This window comes from Dermacentor albipictus, chromosome 10 (assembly GCF_038994185.2).
Source record: "Dermacentor albipictus isolate Rhodes 1998 colony chromosome 10, USDA_Dalb.pri_finalv2, whole genome shotgun sequence".
NCBI classification, from domain to species: domain Eukaryota; kingdom Metazoa; phylum Arthropoda; class Arachnida; order Ixodida; family Ixodidae; genus Dermacentor; species Dermacentor albipictus.
In genome coordinates, this window is record NC_091830.1 from 100,650,503 (window position 1) to 100,669,189 (window position 18,687).

Here is an 18,687-nt window from a genome sequence, read left to right on the forward strand (position 1 = left end):
ACTCAGAAAAGTTGACAGGTACCAAATACACGAACAGACCCTAGAACACATAAATGGCTGTGACCGTTTAGTACGTACCTTGTCAAAGCAGGCAGGTCAGATGCTTTGTCGTGCTGTTCAAGCTGCATAGTGCCGCAGCCTATGTGGTACAGAGATGCCTCCGTCTCAGGAAATTGTGACATCCCTAAACAATAAATGTTCAGTTTATTGTAATCACTGCTGAAACTGCAAACTTGTGATTTGACAACATCGCGTCAAATTGGGGAAAGCTCTCGTATAGCCAGCTACATGAAGCTGCACCCGCTTAGGGAAATTAAATATTTCATTCTTACATCACAGGCGGTTATTCAACGTGTCAAAGGCACGAAAACAAACAGAACACTAAACACAAGAAATACAGGTTGCCTTGGCGACAATCTATAAGCATCAAAGTTTGCATACAAGCTAAAATCTTCTCACGAGTCGGATCATTTGGATGCCGTCGCGCGTTAACGTTAGCTGTGAAAACATTCGCGCAACACATCAACGTACTTCTAGAATTGTCTATACGATTTCTAGCTGAGAAATTACGTACAGAAACAGTGACATTTCCTGCTTGAATTTTTTGCCCGGTCAGACCAAGCAATGACCCGGCGCTAGCATACTTCATAACAAAAATAAAATACACAATAGATGAAGCCCTTAGCAACAATAACCTCGGGGTAATTTTCGTGAAACTTTTTGCTAAATGTGCGCTCCGATATCGAACGAACATTAGGAAATCACTGTTATTGTTCTTGTAGCTGTACTAATCTTCTGCTGCGCATGACAAGGTACAGAGCTCACGGAATGAAACGCGTCAATTTAGGGCTAACTAATGCCCAGACTTTCGTTTGTACCGGCTGCAGTTCGTGTCACATCGACGTAACTTTGGTGTGTACACTTAGAGCGGAGTCAGAGTCACCTTTAGTGACCAGATTCATAGCGACATGACATGGTACTCTCGAGTTCTCTGCACATATGCTGGGTTCTACCAAATACTCGCTGTCGCGTTTCATTCCGTGAGCACTGTACACTACATGAACCATAAGAATGCGCCAGGCGCCGAACTTACCTTCCGAGGCGAGCGCTCCTTCGTGTCCGTTCACGCCGCATCGACTGCACCAACAGTCCGTCCAGCGTAGTGTTGAATTGCGGTGAACTACAGCACACGATAGCACAACTATCAACACATTCTTCCGTGCACTGTGGCCCGATGCGGGAGCGGCGAGACAAAGAAGCGCGAATTGACCGCACTACGATAATCAACAACGGCGCACCGCAAGAAACATACAGCGAGCTAATAGCGTTGCACAGGCCCCAGGGCTTAGTGATCGTTAATTCACACAAAAAAGGAGCACATGTTCTCTAAGCACCGCGTAAATATGATCAAACGATCAGCATCACATCGGCCGCCCGCCGCAACAACGCCTATAGTCGTCTTTAAGTACCCCAATTCCTCGCCTATGCGCACCATGCAGCCCGCTGCCGTTCCCGCCACCGCAGCACTGTCATCGACCTCCGCGCCAAGCATCCGAGCGTCGTCTGCTATAGCCTGGCTCAGTTATGGTTGTTAGTCGCGGCACTCGGCATTTACATGGTGCTCGCTGAATAAAGCAGCCGTTATTTCTTTCTGTTGTTGTTTAAGGTGAAGTATAATATTCTACAGACACCATACCTGAGGGTGCACGTCCGAAGAAAGTGAGATGGAAAAAAAGGTGGGCCTACAAACCAAAGTGCACACGCAATGTTAACGCTTGGTGACCCACACGTCGCCGGTACTGGCGTCTCCATGAGCGCAAAACTTGGACCGGACGCAAAAGACCTCGACCGCCAGCCACGTGCCCGAGGACAGTTACAAGGCACACGCAATGAGAAAATAAAATCGGCTACAGCACAAGAAGCGCAAACACCCGCAAGTAACGTGCACATGTCAGCAGAGCAGCGCCGCTCTCTTGGTGCAGAGCTCGACCGCAGCGTCCTCACAGTCCCCGGAACAAGTCGCGCCCTGCTCGAAAGGAAGACTCGCGCAACTGAGAAACTTCTTCGGTCCGAAATGAACGGAAATGACGTCGTTTTTTTACTTCGCCGTCTGTGGTTCCGGTAACTGTGATCGCATGAGTAGCGTGGGTAGTAGAGGCGTATTATTTCCATGTTTTTGCGTGTTTTAGGCGGCCTTTTTCAACAACTTTGCTGACATTGCTTTCAACAGTGAGGACAGCCTGTGGAGCAGCCCTATCAAACGGACAGGGCCGTAAAATCTGTTTGAAGTTCGCAGCACATCGTCGTTTGGTTTGTGAATGTTAGAAAGTGTTCGTTTCTCAGCGGCGTAATCGACGACGGATTTGGCGTCGAGTGGTGTGCGCTTTGTTCCGGCTTGTGCGCCGTTCTACGGATGTGTACTGTTGATGAGTGGTGCTGTTTGTGCATCGGGAAATGGTGCCACGCCGGTGGGATTTGCTTTTTTGTAAAAACATCCGTGCCGTCTTTGGCGAGTGCTTCCGGAAACTGCTCGCCTTTTGTGCGTGCGTGTGTGTGTGTGTGTGTGTATGTGTGTGTGCGCGCGCGCGCGCTTCTGATATGCGTGGAACGCGTAGGAACGTCCGTACAGTCTTTCGCGAGTGCTCTCGGAAACTGCTCGCATTCTGTCTGTGTGCGCACGCGTGTGACATTCGTCGTTATTGCGATTTGCAAAGGTGTTTTTCATTTGGTGACTGCGTCTGCGAATGCCAGGATGTGATACACGTTCGTCATTTAGAGACGCTGCTTCAATGTAGGGTCACTTACATTTTGGTTGCTTGGAGGTCAGCTTTCAACGCATGGCAAGGCATTGCAGTGTGCTTAACCATCATTGGCACACGAACTGCTTTGTTAATTCTCCTTTAATTTCAAATTCAGTTTTGTGTAGTATGTAGGGAGATAATGGTCACCAAGATGCGACGCACATCTCGTTTTTTGCCACTGCTGTGCACATATGAGGATTTTTTACTAGGTCGAGCCCTCTCAGCAAGTTGTGAAACACTTAGTGCAAATAATTTTTCACAGCAGTAACTGTGATCATTACCACAATTGATCACATGACATTTTTAGGGATTGTTATTTAATTACAATATTTTTAATTTATTTGTGACAAAGTGCAATGGATTTTGACTGCTATTTTGGCTATCTGTTCACCAACGTATTTATACTGTCTTGTGGTTCTGCTTTTTATTTTTATATGTGGGCATGCATGGCCAATCGCACGCTTGCCTTCTACAATTGGACATAAACAGGCACTAACATGCTCTTAGCAGATTTGTATTTGACAGTATTGTGATTGACGCACTTGGCTATTTGGAAAATATGCAGGTTCAAGTTCGCCCTTATACTACCTCTGACTGATATATCTGATGCAAGCAATATTATTAGGATGTGACAAAGTGCATACATAATTTATCACTGATCAAACTGCTTGCAATAAACTTTGCCAACTCGTCCTTGTTTGAACCATCTCCAAAGTGCTATAATCACATTGCCAGATTATTTTATTGCGTGCACAAACAAACACATAACATTTTATTATGAAACTTTTATGGTACCTGACTCCTATATTGCAATAAAATCTTAGGCAGATCAACTCTCTGTACTAGGGATTCAAACTCTGCTGATAGCTTTTGACAATATCATTGTGCTATCCAGTGCTTACTGGCTGGTCGAGGAATGCGTCATGCAAAGGCAGTAGTATCTCCATAAGTGTTCATCCGAGAATATGTCCCCAAGTGAAAATCATTGCATCAAAAGTACCGACACCAGCTTTGATGGGGATGAAATTCCAGAAGTTGAGCTCTGAACGTCTTATTTGCTCTGTAGTTTATGCTGGTATATATGTGTCATAATGATTCAATGTGATCATACAGCACATTGATCACACTCTTGCATTTACTACGAACAGCTCATAAATCTGACTCATTAATGAGCTTTTGTATGCACTACGACTTAAGTGCACACACTTTTTATGCAATTCAGTCATCTTCAAAGATCAAGTTGCTCATACGACTACAGTGCGTACACATCACATGCCACCTCACACACGTCATACATAATCTCGTCAGGTCTACACAACTCATCGCACACATGTCACTCAAGCTCTATGCATTCATATCGCACATCGCATAAATCTCGTGCACTTCGTAAATGTCTGCGTAGCACATCATACAGATCTCGCCCGTTTTCCCTGCGAGTTCGTTCAATATGCATTTCATATCGTTCCTTTCTTGTCAAATCTGTGCGACATGCATCCATCTCGTTCTATTTCTCGTCAAATCTGTGCGACATGCATACATCTCGTTCTATTTCTCATACAAATTTTTCAATAGGGGTGTCACGGAAGAAGTATCAATGTGTAATATTCTTTTTACTCAAACATTGAAAATTGAAAGTTACGGTCGTGAATGCATCAACATACCCTTCCCATCTTCATAAATAGTTATATTGCACTGTGTTCACCGAGAAATTTGCCCTTTTTGTAAAGAAGCCTGCAATTATGCCTGAACCCCATACATGGCTCTGGCAGGCAGTACTCTTTATTCTGTCCGTTTCTTGACTTGCAATCCCATAACGAAACAAATAATGCAACATATTTTTCGAGATTGCATTGCTTCATGTGAATGTGCTTAATTTGGGAAATTTCTGAAATGAATCAAGCCTCTCCTAAAAAATTTTAAAGTAGAGTAATTCATTAACATGCCTAAACATGAGCACTTCCCGTGGATTTTGAGAGCCAATGAGGACAGATCTATTTGCTCAAATTTCTACGACTCATGGCAACAGGATGGCCAAATTCCGTGCTGTAAGTAAATGCGAAGCAAACTTTGGTCAATTTATGCAATGTTTCTTTCCAAAATTTTTCTTCTTTATACCGTAGTGGGGATACTCTGTGGTAATTAAATGGAATTAATGCTATTGGCCTGCAGTCTGGTACAAAATATTTTTAAAGCCGCAGCGACAACACTATTTCCTTCGGATCTATCCAAAATGCAGATTCGGTAAAATCCAGGGAAAATGCTTCTAACTAAACAGGTAATTCTATATTGTTTTTTTTTTGCAGACACCTTTTTTTTGGAAAACTAAGGTTAATTTCATTGTCGCCAGGCTCGGGCAGCAAAATAAATTTTTAAATCAAAATTAAATGTGATCGCCCGGCATGTCCAGTTGAATTTATCTGAACATGCCCTACTGTCTGCAGTACACATGTTGCCACTTTAAAGGCCTGCAAGAAGGCACCCGTTATATTTTCTAGGGCAAGAAGGCAATGAAGTATGTTACTTAAGGCAATTAGTCACAGGAGTCCTGGATCAGTAGAAGAAAATTTAAAGACTATAAATTGTTTAGAAGACTTAAGTCACATAAAGGTACCATCATTGCATTGTGCTAAAACTAACCTAAGAGACTGAAACCTGACATGATAAAAATGGAGCTTGAGAATGAAGGCTTGCTCAACAAGCAACAGAACGACAAAAAATGATATGCATGATAAATTTTAAAAAACGCGCTGATGAGGACGGTAAAGAACTAGGCACCATGACGAAATTTGTAAATATGCAAGCATAGGATGGAGTCAGTTGGCGCAAGCCATATATATTTGCAGGTTACTAGGAAAGGCCTTCGTCCCGCAGTGGACATAATATATGTGAGAGCACTGTGCCCCTTCGATTATGCAGTCCCAGACTGTCCGCAAACCACCTGCGGCTTCTGGTCTGGCTTGCCTTGACAGAAGGGCACATCGCAGTCATGTGATCTCGCTGCCTGAGACTGTCCAAGGTTTTGTTTGAAAGCACCGTGATTGGAAGTCGCTCTCCTGGCTGCTGTTGTCAACTATTAGCTACTTAAATTATGGGGTTTTACGTGCCAAATCCACTTTCTGATTACGAGGCAAGCCGTAGTAGAGGACTCCGGAAATTTTGACCACCTGGGGTTCGTTAACGTGCACCTAGATCTAAGCACATGGGTGTCTTCATATTTTGCCCCCATTGATATGCGGCCACCGTGGACGGGATTCAATCCCGTGACCTCGTGCTTTTAGCTACTTGTAGATAGCGCCCTACCCAGCAAATTCAGTAGCGTGGTCGTCAAAATGGTGCAGTCTCAGAGGCCATGTCACCGACACAACCATAAAGCTTGCATAATGGTATCGCAGCCTGAGCACATTGAACATGTTAACAAAGCTCAGTTTACATCGTGCTCTCGCTCTTCGGGCCCCTTAACCGCTGTATTTAAGCCAGCTCATTCATTTCCTGTAAAATGTAAGCGTCATTGCCACACAAAAATCAGCAAAAACACGGTTGTGCCACATCACTGTTCACCCACAAAGCACAGGCCGATATCCTCAAAGCTCGTGAAACCGCCTACTAAAGGCCTGACGCGTGTCTAGGACAGAGCGCGTCTACACTGTCTACTAATCCTGCACATCCAAAAGCAAAATTTTGAATTTGGGTAACAGAAGGAATCAGCACAAATGTCAACAGCAATCGGTGAATCTCTGATTATACAGGTTGTCCCACGTAACATGAGCCAAGCAATAAAAATATGCAAATGTGACGTAGCTCGAAAGAACCAAGGTAACATTGTTTGCTGTCACTTGAAGATACTTAGATACATTTCACCACAATAAATATTTTATCTTCGTAATTAATCAACTTTTCAAATATTATAATTAGATTAGAAGTGTCCATGAGAAAATTGTAGAGCAACATGAAAAGCTCCCCATACAGCTTTCTGTAGTTCGAGACATGCTGCGTAGAAGTGTTTTTTCTAGAATGAAGCTTGCGAATACACGCAAAGTGCTGAGAATGGACAGTCGCGGAACAATTTAGTGTGTATTTGCAGGCTTCTTTCACGTTAGGAAAAACACTTTTATGTAGCATGCATTAATCATAATATTTGAGAAGTTGATTAATTACAGAATACTAATGATTTAATCTTTCAAAATGAAAAAAATGACTATCCCGAAGCGAGGGCAAACAACATTACCTTGGTTCTGTCCAGTTACGTGGCATTTTCATATTTTCAATGTTTGGCTCAAGTTACGTGAAACACCCTGTATGCCACGCCAGCTACCAGCATTAAATATCTGCATGCAATATGATATGTTTCCTCGTCCACCAGTTTCACTCATCTAAACAGTAAAATCTACCTGTTTACTATGCATATAGCAATGAGCATGACAAATTTCACGAAACACGTCAAGAAAAGCAAGCATTTGCGCCTGATCACTGTGCTTTGCCTTAAAAAAACACAAGGACTAAGGTTGCAGCAATTAGACCACTCATGAAAACCTCGCATTATGGCACACAAAGCATCGATTTAACGGAAGCGATAGCTGAGTGCATGATATTTTCTGTCTGGAACGCGCAAAGTACACATAAACACACAGCCTCTTTTAAAACATGGCGTCAAGCCCGCATGCATCTTTTTGAGACAGCCGCCGTCTGGTAGCTACTTGCATATGTGTGAACAAATATCTGCTGACAGCTCTGAGAGTCCGCAGAGTCTGTGACTTCTGGTAAAGCGAATGCGATACTGGCTGCCCTCGGAGTGGTGGATGGGGGCTTCCGAAGCTGATTGAGAAAATCAAATGCGGGACAGCAGTGCTAAGCAGTCCAGGACTGTCAAGGACTGATAATCGAAGAGGCCCACTAATGCTTTGTGTTCCTATCCTATGTAATCTCTTCATACTGATCAGCTCAAGCTGCATGTCAAAGAAGTCTCTTGTTAGTGCTCTGAAGACAAGCCTCTTGTCCAAACATTGGCTATAGAGACGACCATCGTTCGACAACTGTTGATCTGTTCATAGAAGTGAGAATTCCGCGACTAACTTTTCAATGAAGTAAGCAATATGATGATGAACTTGTTTCACAAAACTTCATAAGTACACCTGACCTTTGACTCACTTTTGCATGTAAGTAAATATTATGAAATTTTCGCTGTTAACAGTTGTCCCCGACTGCTGTACACTTGTGATAAAAAATTAGCCGTATTTGAAAGTTTGCATACTTAGCCAGGAGAGCCGCACTTGCTGGATGGCAAATGATGATCATCATTTAATTTGGAAAAAAATTCAGCAGTAAGCAGCAATTGTATCACTAATGACCTTGAACATCTTTTATAATTATTAATTTGTAAACACCTGTTGTCGAACAGCCCACCTACTGAAGTTTTGAACACATTGTACACAATTATAGCACATACTACACGAAATTAGATCTGTAATAGACCTTACCAAATACAATATTAGTGTGGCGGCAGGTCAAATGGCTCCTTGCAATGCTTGCGTCCTTCCTGGGAGAACAAAAAACGACATTAGGCTTACACTGACACCACCAAACCACATAATTTAAGTTGCAAACAAGTGCCCCAGAACATAGGAAGTTCTAATTAGATATGGTCAACCTGCTTAACCATGTCACAGACATTGAATGACAGAATGTACTTTTATGGAGCGTCAACTCCATGAAATACATGCTAATACAAACATGCTAGTAAACAGAATCAAATTTGATGCATGAAAATTCTCAGTAAACTTCTATTTCCTAGCAACCACAAGTTGCTCATTGTGAAGTGCAACAAGTGAGTCTGTAACCTACACTAAGAAGGTGGAAAATTCGGGATCCTTTCTGGTGAATAACTAACCATATCTCTACCGGTACCCAGCAATACAAAGGTGAATTGTGAGTATTATATTGATTAAAGAAACAGTTCAGTGCTACCAAGCAAGTACAATAAATAAATTATTTCAAGTTCATCTTCATGTCAGGCTAATCAAGGTAATTTTCTTTAGATCACATGAGAGAATGGGTCGAAAGAAATATTGGAATCTGTCAACAATGTTGAAGCAATTTTATGACGGCCTGCAGATAGCAGTTGTTGAAATAAGATATGGGGCAGGGGGAGAAAAGACAAAGAAGTGTGATAAAACAAAATGGGGCCTGTGCTGAGCAGCTCTTAAATGCAGTTTTATTAAATTATGATGTGCAAAACAGCAGATATAAGAGATGCGAGACACTCAGGTGGTATTTTGCAATGTTGTTATGGGAAATTGTTTCAAGGAGCATGACTCCTTAACCCTTCGAGGGTCAATGACGTAAATATACCGCACCGCGAAGTACAAAAATGGTCGATGCCGTATATTTACGGCGCTGTCTCTAGGTTTAAAAAGCACAATTTCCTAACCTTGTCTTTTCTGTCATGTGCTGCCATTATGTGGAAATACAGGGAATTTCTTTTGCACGCCTTGCTCTCTCAGTTTTCGTTGCATAGTTTGTTTTAGCGCTAGTTTGCTCCTGCGCGTCTATGTACTACCGCTAGCGCATTGGCGTGCGCGCGGGCGGGTGGCGGTTTGGGTTTTGTTTTCGCAGGCCGTTTCGGCTTCTTGCGCTTGCAAAACTGATGGCTATCTCGTTACTAATCGCTCAAAAGTCTACTGCTTGTTTCTCGCTCATTTAGTGCTCGCAGGGGTGCGCATAGGAAGGATGCTGCCGTGCATGCGCTTCTGTTGCTCCTTTTCTCTCTTTTTTTGAGACTCGCGAAAACTAATTGCATCTGGTTGGCGATAAGATGAAGATTAGTGGAAGTTTGTCACACGTTTTGCTTTTTTGATGGGCACACAACCGCACAGTTTTCTTGAGTGCGTGCACCTACACAGTTCGATTGCGCTATGGATGTACTATAATAAGCAATATGAAAGGGAACACAGGAACGCATGGCAAACAGCCTTGAAACAGACTCGGAGTGATAAACAGATGGCGCTGTGAAAAACAAAGGGGGAAAGGAGAGCGCTCTTCCACTAACTGTTGGCACTCCCACCACCCTGGCATTTCTACAAAGGAGCAGCTTACGTCATGGATCGTCCGACAGCCGATAAGACGGTGATCGTCGCCAGGCTTTCTTAACAGGCTTTCTTAACCACATCAGACGCTGCTTCTCTTTCGCTCTTCCAGATTAGTTCGATCCTCTCCATCTTCTTTGTTGTCTCAGTGAGGGGGTGCGCATTTTATGGGAAGCGGGGCAAAGGTCGCGGTAATAATCAGCCAACCAAAGGAATGAGCGAAGCTGCTGCTTTGTTTCTGGTTTGGGAGCATTACAAATTTTGTCTACTGTGCTCTCCACTGGCTGGATATCGCCGTCTCCCAATCGATCGCCTATGATGATCGCAGAGGTCATCCTAACTCCAGATTTCTGCGACTCGATCTTTAACCCTGTTTGTCGGGCTTCGTTTCGTCTTTGCCGTCTTGGAGAGGGGTCGTGCTTTTTAAGACAAAAGCATTGAGGAGCTCATAGCCCAATGACCTTGAAGAAACGCGTCAGTCTGTCCAATGGTACACAAACTATCATAATCCGTGATGGCTGATATCTGCTTATGCAAGCAAAAACTGGAATGGCTCGTCCCTCTCGTTCCGCAGAGGCTAGAAGCATTCATCAAAGTGAAGCGAGCAGTTCAAACATTAATTGGAATCACCTATAAAACACACAGAACATCATACGTTTCAATAGCCTGCTTAAAGGATGCGACGTAAAGTCGAAGAGACACGTCGTTGGCGTGAGACTGAACCCGCTATACAAGCGTGCCAAGCCGCAGCTAAGCTTCGAAGACGGGCCGAAGAAGCCGAACTGCGAAAGCAGCAAGCGACAATGCGACACTGCGCATTACCAAGTGTGCACCAGGCTTTCGCTTTCGTGTGTTATAGAAGTGTAACACGCTGCCCGAATTTTCATGGAAAGCGGGGGGTCAGGTCGCGGTAATAAGTCAAGCCAAGGAATGAGCGAACCTGTTTCTTGGTTTCGCGTCTCGGAGGATCAAAAGTTTTCTCTATTGAGCTCTCCGGTGGCTGGGTAGTGCCGTCTCCCAATCGATTGCCTAATATGATGGCGCAGGCCATGCGAACTTCACATTTCTCTGCCTTGATCTTCAACCCTCCTTGTCGGACTCTAGAAAACAGGTGTTGCAACGCTTCTAAATGTTTTTCGACATGTCGGTTGCGACGAGAATGTTGTCTTTGTAGTGGACAACATTTGGTAGACCAAGGAATAGCATTCTCGTCTGATTATAAATACCGCCGATGCAGTCTTGGTGCCGAAGGACGTACTGGCACGTGTTCTTCTTTCGCCTTTTTCTGGGAAACGCATTTCACCTACTAGCAAATTAATGTTACCATTCAGAGCAACACGCACCTGCATGACTTGGAACTTGTTCGAACGTGAATGTTGTTTCTATCTGTTGTGCATGTTCTAAGCGAGCTTTGTGTAATATATAGTATGTAGAACGCGAATGGTATTGTATTTTCTGGAAGGTGTGCGACCACCAGCGATTATGCTGGAAGTTTCGACGAGTCATGTATAAAAGCCGACGCGCTGGACCCGCAGATCAAAGTTGAACGAAAGCCGACTATGCTCGCAGCGTTCCTCGAGATTCGAGCGTGAAAATTATGGGTTTTACGTGCCAAAACTATGATTTGACTACGACACACGCCAAAGTGGGGGACTCCGGAATCATGTGGACCACCTGGGGTTCTCACGTGTATTCGCCCCTATTGAAATGGGTCCGCTGTGACCGGCATTCGATCTCGCAAACTCTTGCTTAGCAGCCCAACACGATAACCACTAAGCAACCGCGGCGGCTATGATTTGAGTGTTAGTTGCTTTTTTGGCACAGGTTCGCGTAATAAAAATTAGTTTCCGGATTCACAGTTTCAGGACTCACAGTTGACCGGCACCACCACTCTGTATTTATCAGCGAGAATACGGATTCCTGAAATCATCTCTTTCTTCGGCGTGACCACGTGCTCCAACCCCTCACACCGCCTTAGAATGGAACATTCCGCGTACTCCATTTTACGCCTCAGACGTCCACGCTGAACGTTAACGGCCCGAAAGGCGTCGTGAGCACACCGACTCAAAACTGCCTGTGTGGCCGCTCGTGCGCCCGCGATCCCTCCACTCAACCTGGCCTCGATTCCTTCATCACTCGGGGCGGTCACATCTAAGCATGTTCACTTGGCGGCTCCTCTGGCTTCCGCTCTATGAAGGGGGGGGGGGAGGGGGGAGCCCCATAGTGCCCCTTGCCTCAGGGCCGGACCGCAGACAACAACTCGCTCCGCGTGCAAAGCCCGTCAAAGAGGGAGAAGTTAGCTCCCGGTCCCGCAGCATGTGCAGTGCGACACAAAAAAATAAAAAGAACAATTCAAAACCCAACGCTGCCGGAGCTGGGTCGCATTCTTTCTGAGAAGTTCCCTGCTTGCCTTTTATACATTGGCAGTTGCACAGGAGAAAAACCCTGGCGTTTGCTCTACTGTTTGGTTCAGTTGTCATGTTGGTGGTCTGTATCCTTGCTATCTAACTGGTTTTGTCCTATGTAGGGCGTAGGCCTGCGCCTGCTGCCTGGGCTGGCGGCTTCACTGTGTTCGATGTGGACGGCGCGATGCTCCACTTCATGTTTAACGGCCGGTACATCTTGTTTTATGACTTGTATATATCGGTGTAGCGTTTGTATGTCTTGTTGTAGGACATTATATTGTGCATCTATACGTGGCGAGACCGTTTACACTACGGTTGTTAGAGCTTTGTGATGCCATTGGGGTTAGGCAACTTGCGAGGCATCAATTCTGTGGGCTATGCTTATTGTAAGAGCTATAGATGTTGTTCTTCGTGGGTCCTTAGCTGGCTTTGGTGGTAAAGTCGATACGTCCATTTTTTGTTGTTTGGTCCAGTTCTGGTGCTGAGTGGTTAAGCTTATTACGTTTCTCTTTGAGTGTTCCCGGTTTGGGCTTTCTTTAGTATGTCTAGTCGAGCCACTAGTCGAGCGCTGCTGTTCGTGCTCTGAGTTGTGTCTATTTCGGACATGGTGCGGATGAGGGTAAGTTGGACGGGTATGGAGGCTTCGGGGAACTGCTAGAACTAGGAGATGCCGCTTTTTCCTAGCTCTCCTGCATGTTGTTTATCTGGCCTGGCACCCTTGTCCCGGGAGGCGCACCGGCACGTGGGGCCCGAACTGCCACCGCGACCTGGGTTCTTAGGCCGCTGGCCCTCTTACGTTGCGATGTCAGGTCTCTCCCTGTGTCTCGTTCCTCTGCTTGGCACCTCGCGGACTTACTGTATCGGGGAAATTAATGTTCACGTCAGCGCTTGGGGCAGCCCCGAGTCTCTGTAGGTAGAGGGCCGCTGGAGACGGTGTTCAGAAACTAGCAACAGTGGCACTGTTGAGCGTGTTGCAGAAGACACTTGTGGAAAGGGTTGACGTTTGGTTGTGGTAACGCCGTGTCCAGCGTCGTGGCATAAGGTGCACACGGGAACTTTTTTTTTTCTCGAGCGACCAGTGGTACGCCTCATCCAACTGCGCCCCGAAGTAGGATGCTTGGATTGGCCAACCCTGCGACGCGCGTAAACAAAGAAGTGCATTTAGTCGAGGTTATCGAGGATCTTGCCTTCAGAGAAACGCAGTGAGACTCCCCGATCAAGTCCCTTGAATGAGTCATGGTGTGCCGAGTGGTAGAGGGTAATCGTAGCATGGTGTGCGAATTGTGGCCACATTTAGTGCGGCTTCCAAGTGAGCCGTGTGATTGGCATGTTGCCACGTGTAGTTGATCGACTGCAACAGAGCCAGAGAAATGGCGGCCATATCTAAGTGCACAAGCTTGAAGTTGTTTTGCGGTCGTAAAGCTAACTTCAAATCGTTTTGCAAAAGTGCATTAGGCATGGAGGTAGCTTTGCGTAAGGGCGGGTCAAGCAGAATTGTGGGCGCAGCGGGTAGGCCTACCTCACTGTCTGGGTTCACCGGTAAGCCTTGGTGACTACTTTGATCCAAGTTATTTTTTGTTTTAAAACGCGCTTTGAATATTGACGTTAGCTGGAGTAAAAAATAAAAAATATCGCGTTGTCTTCTGCTCCGCTTGATAGTGAAGTTCAATGGCAGGTTCCGAGCGGCCGACGAAGTCTGCACTGGAGCACTCCACTACGGCGGAAGGCAACAGAATTAAATCTGGGATTGAAACACAGGCACTCCCGCCAGAACTAGTGACACGGGGCGCAAGCCCACATACGCTTCCGAAAGCTTCCAGCATTCCACGTGCTTTTCCTCGTTTTCTGCTTGAACTAACGCACGTGTTCTATGCAGAAGTTTCGCGTTTATTTTTAGCCTCATGTTCTCTAATGGACGTTTCACCGCATGTAAGCTTGCTTCTGTTGTCTTCCATGACTGTGTGTGGGAAACGTCGGAAACGCACCGAAGCCCGCGAGAGCGTCGGTGGCGACACATCGAGACAGCCTTAAAAGCTTTCGGAACGGCATTTCATCAACAAAGGGAAAGGCTGTTCAATTCCAAACTCGATAAAAATGGCCGCTTTCACATTTTCATCCTAATACCGGCGAACGACGTCGTCCACCAAACTAGCAACTTAAAATTTCTTGGCTGGCCGCCGAAACTTGATGTCAAAAGCTTGCTTGAAAATGCTAGCTTCGGCACCTTCGTCGCTTGAATCACCGCATGTGTAGTCAGAACTTGAGCTAGATGAATTATCGCTCTCCGCAAGCAAACCAGTAAAAGCACAAGTTGACGACGATGGGAAACACCGCTCATTGCTTCCGAGAGACCATGATTTGCGTTCACTGGCGCGTGTGCTAGCGGTGCGCTGGCTGTGGGTGGCCTGATATCAGGCGACTTCCAGTCGACTCCGTCAATTTTTGAAGGGTAGAGAGCGCTGCTCTGTGGAACGGACCTAGCGGCGGAGCTACTCCCAATCCACCAATGAAAGGCACGGCAGGTACTTTCAATCTACCAATGCACTAGCTCCGCAAGGAGCACGAAAACAACTACCGAAGGGCTCTGAACCTACCATTGGTGGGCATGATCAGTTAAGGTTGAGAGAGTGCGCGACGCACCTGCCGATGGCGGCGGGTGAGTCTGGAGTTAGGCGTAGTCGTGCTGCGCGCATCTGCCTAGCAGTAAACTCAGCGGGCTCGTCTTGAAAATGGGTCCGGTATTTGTTGAAAATACACTGACTGCTCACAAAAGTTGTCCAGAGTTGTGCACAATGCTGAGCGGGTGTGCTAAAGCGTCCAAATTTGGCTGGTAACCCACTCTTCACACAAATATTTCAAAAAAATACTGCAGAAGCTCCCTAGTGGGATTCGTCAGATACTGTGTAAGCATTCTTTCAAGTCGCTCATCTTGCACACGTAAGTCTCTGACGTATCCGAATGAGCCTTGTTGAAGGATGGCGACGTTTACTCGGTTAGATTTGTCTGTTTGCTAATCAATCGAAGTTCGTATATAATTAAAGTACTCACCCTTTGCTAGGTTGAAGTAATCATAATTACTCCTAGTTGTTACAGTCAAGTTGTATGTGGCTAGGTTCTTATGAAAGAAATATCCGTGTGCAAGATCCGTATAGAATGGGAAAACCTATATAGTCGTGCAACTGTTTCCGCATGATGTTATCAGTCACCGCGATCACTCTTAATGTTATCTTGTCGACCATGTTATGAGCCATGACCTTCATGGCCATATATAATTTGCTCAATTGCGGCGCTCTTTCGCTCTCATTTGAGTATAATAAAAGTAAAATAAAACGTAATATACCAACGAATCGTCGATTTTAAGGTCGCCCAGCGCACCCCGACGGCAAGTCGATTGTATCCTTCCTGTTGGAATGGTTTGGAATTGAATCCTACACGGACGCCAATGTGCCGTCCACACGTCACTGGTCGTGTATAGATTTAACCTTGCACAAGAACGTTTCTAGCGTAGCAGGGCAACCAACCGCGGTGTACCACAACGACCACAAAGCTATGGTCACTGTGGTAACGTATGACACAAAATAAAGACGATAAAATTTTATCGTCCGTCAGGGCTATCTTGATGGACTTGTAGAATTCTTGAAGGTCCGTCAGGAATTTCTACAGGCACTCTCCCAGTACCAATAGGATTCTTAAAGGTCAGTCAGGAGTTGCTACAGGCACTCTCCCAATACAAATAGGCTTCTTAAAGGTCAGTCAGGCATTCCTACACGCACTCTCCTAATACAAACAGGATTCTTCAAGGTCAGTCAGGGATTCCTACAGGCACTCTCCCAATACCAATAGGATTCTTAAAGTTCAGTCAGGAATTCTTGCAGGCACTCTCCCAATACCAATAAGATTCTTAAAGGTCAGTCAACAGTGTCTATATGCGCCCTCCCAATACAAATGGGGCTCTTAAAAGTCATGTAAAAACTCTTACAGGCAACCTTCCAATGCTAACAAGAGTCTTGTCATTTATTGGAGATACCTTACATATAGATTCCGTAAACCAATAGGGCGCCTAAAGGTTAGATAGATTTCTACGGGCATCATGGCCGTCCGAAACGAAAACGTCCGCGTAGCCGATGAACTGAGTTGAACGTGTAAAACGTCGTGAAAAAGCTGCAGTAATCAAAAGCGATCAGTCTCTGTTTGGTGCTTTTACTTTTATTTACTCTTTGTGTTCGAGATCACCAGATGCCTGAGGCCACTCGTAACCGAGTGGTCTTCTGCAGTACACTAGGCGAAGGATTTCTTCACCTCATGTTAATTACAGTTACAATAACATGAGTTGCGCTACCTTAAGAGTGTCGAGGAGAGCAGAAACTAATTGCCGCTATTAGCACAGTTACCGCGTGAGTATATTATGTATGTATAGTATATATAAGCGACATTACAAACTGGGGCCAGTTGGAAGCAGAATGAAGGCTGCGCTACAAACTGAATTTTTTTCGGTGACTTGTCATCAACTCATAAGCTCAGCGGGTGATTAAGATCTCGTACTTTTTTTTTGTGGCTGCCGAGCAATACACCATGCATCTTTGCGTTGTGACTTCGCTACCCGCTTAATTGTTTTCTCCGTGTGAGCGTCTTTCGGAACCGTCCGCTCTGACAACGTCACTGCTCAATATATACAGTGCAATAAGGCCGTGGCGGCGCGTAGCTAGCTTTGGCAGCTAAACAAACACGTTTTCAGTAAAAGATCAAAACTTTGCCGTGACGTCAAGGAGCGGTATATCGGCAAGGCATCATTTTGTGAAGAAACTGTTCAGAACTGGCGTAAACGGCTGTCGGCGTCTTACAGCGAATCGAGTGTATGAACGCACCATTTGAATGCAGCGCTGCGACAGCTGCGGCGCGCAGTTCACACGCAGAATCGTGGACGAAACGCGACCTCCCTGAACGCGAGCGATTGTGCAGTTTTGTGGTGTATACCTCATGCACCAAACATACGCCCGCTAGGAAAACGAAGAGCTTTCCCAATGTATACGCACTGCCGTATGTTGCGTACGGCCCAATTCAATTACAAACGGGAAATCATATGTCTGCATGTACTTAACTGGGCTATATATGCTCTCGCCGATCATTATTATCGCCTATGCGATAGCTCTGCATAAATGCGCGCTAAATGGTGCATGAGCAGACTTTAATTGCACACCTTTCATTCTGAAGCAAGTTAACAAAATTTTTATCAGCACAGCAAGTAATTTAACAGCTAACAAATTTTCGTTAGGATATACAGCATTTGGATACGGTTCTTATGTCGTTGCTGTGGGTGCACCGAGCTACCTTCAAGCAGAAGGCTCAATGTTCCTGCTGCAGACACAGTGTGTTTAGTCTAGCTTTGAGTCAGTGCATCAATTGATTATTGGTACACATGGAGCACACCCATGCAATGCAACTGTCACAAAATGTGTACATTGCAAGGTTAACATATAACACACAGCCAGCCGGTGAAAATATGCTCTATAGCCCCCAAGATGCATATGTGAGCCTGAAAAATATGCCATATGCCACATACACTGGGAAATGCTGTAACAGCTAGCCGACTTATTTTTTCCATGCTAAAGGCTGTTATCTATGCATGCAGTGCACAAATATATATTCTGGTAAATTTTAGCAACCTGTACAGGGTGCTTCATTATTATCAAGTGACAATTAATAATGAAGCAGCCTGGTGACCATGTCAATGCCACCAAAAAAGTGCACCAAAACAATTATTGCATAATGTTAAATGTGTTCAGTATGTAAGCAAAGGCTGTGACAAACTCTTTTTGCTGGTAGTTGTAGCAGTGTCGTATATCAGAAATTGTATATAGAGATCATCAGTAAGGTGAACAAGATTTCAGCATTTTAGTATTGTGTAATAAAATTGGTTGAAGTCAGTGCTCGCTTGCATCTACATTTACCCTGTGTACTCATCAATTTTATGCTGCTGATACCATGGCACTTAACCAACATGCCTGCAGAATTTCAGCAATTGATGCTTCCTAAATAAATTTGACATAGATGTTACAAGTGCTGCTTCAATGTCAATCAGTGCTTAATTTAGCAATAGCTTTTCCCCACAGTACTTTAGGAGGGTGATAAATGCATGAAAAACAGGTTTCATGTTTGAATTCAGCAGCAGATATAAACAGGACTGCTACTAGGCAGGCATGCCTCAAACACTAGATGGCTTCAGCTCCGTCGCTACAGCATGTGCAATATATTGTACGAGCTTTCCCTTTGGCTTCATGCTTTTCATTTTAACTAATAGTGTAAAAAGAGCAATATTTTATCATTGTATTTTGGATACAAATATTCAAGAAAAACCACCTTCAAGTCTCAAACAAGCCCAATGTATAAACAAAACTTAAAAGT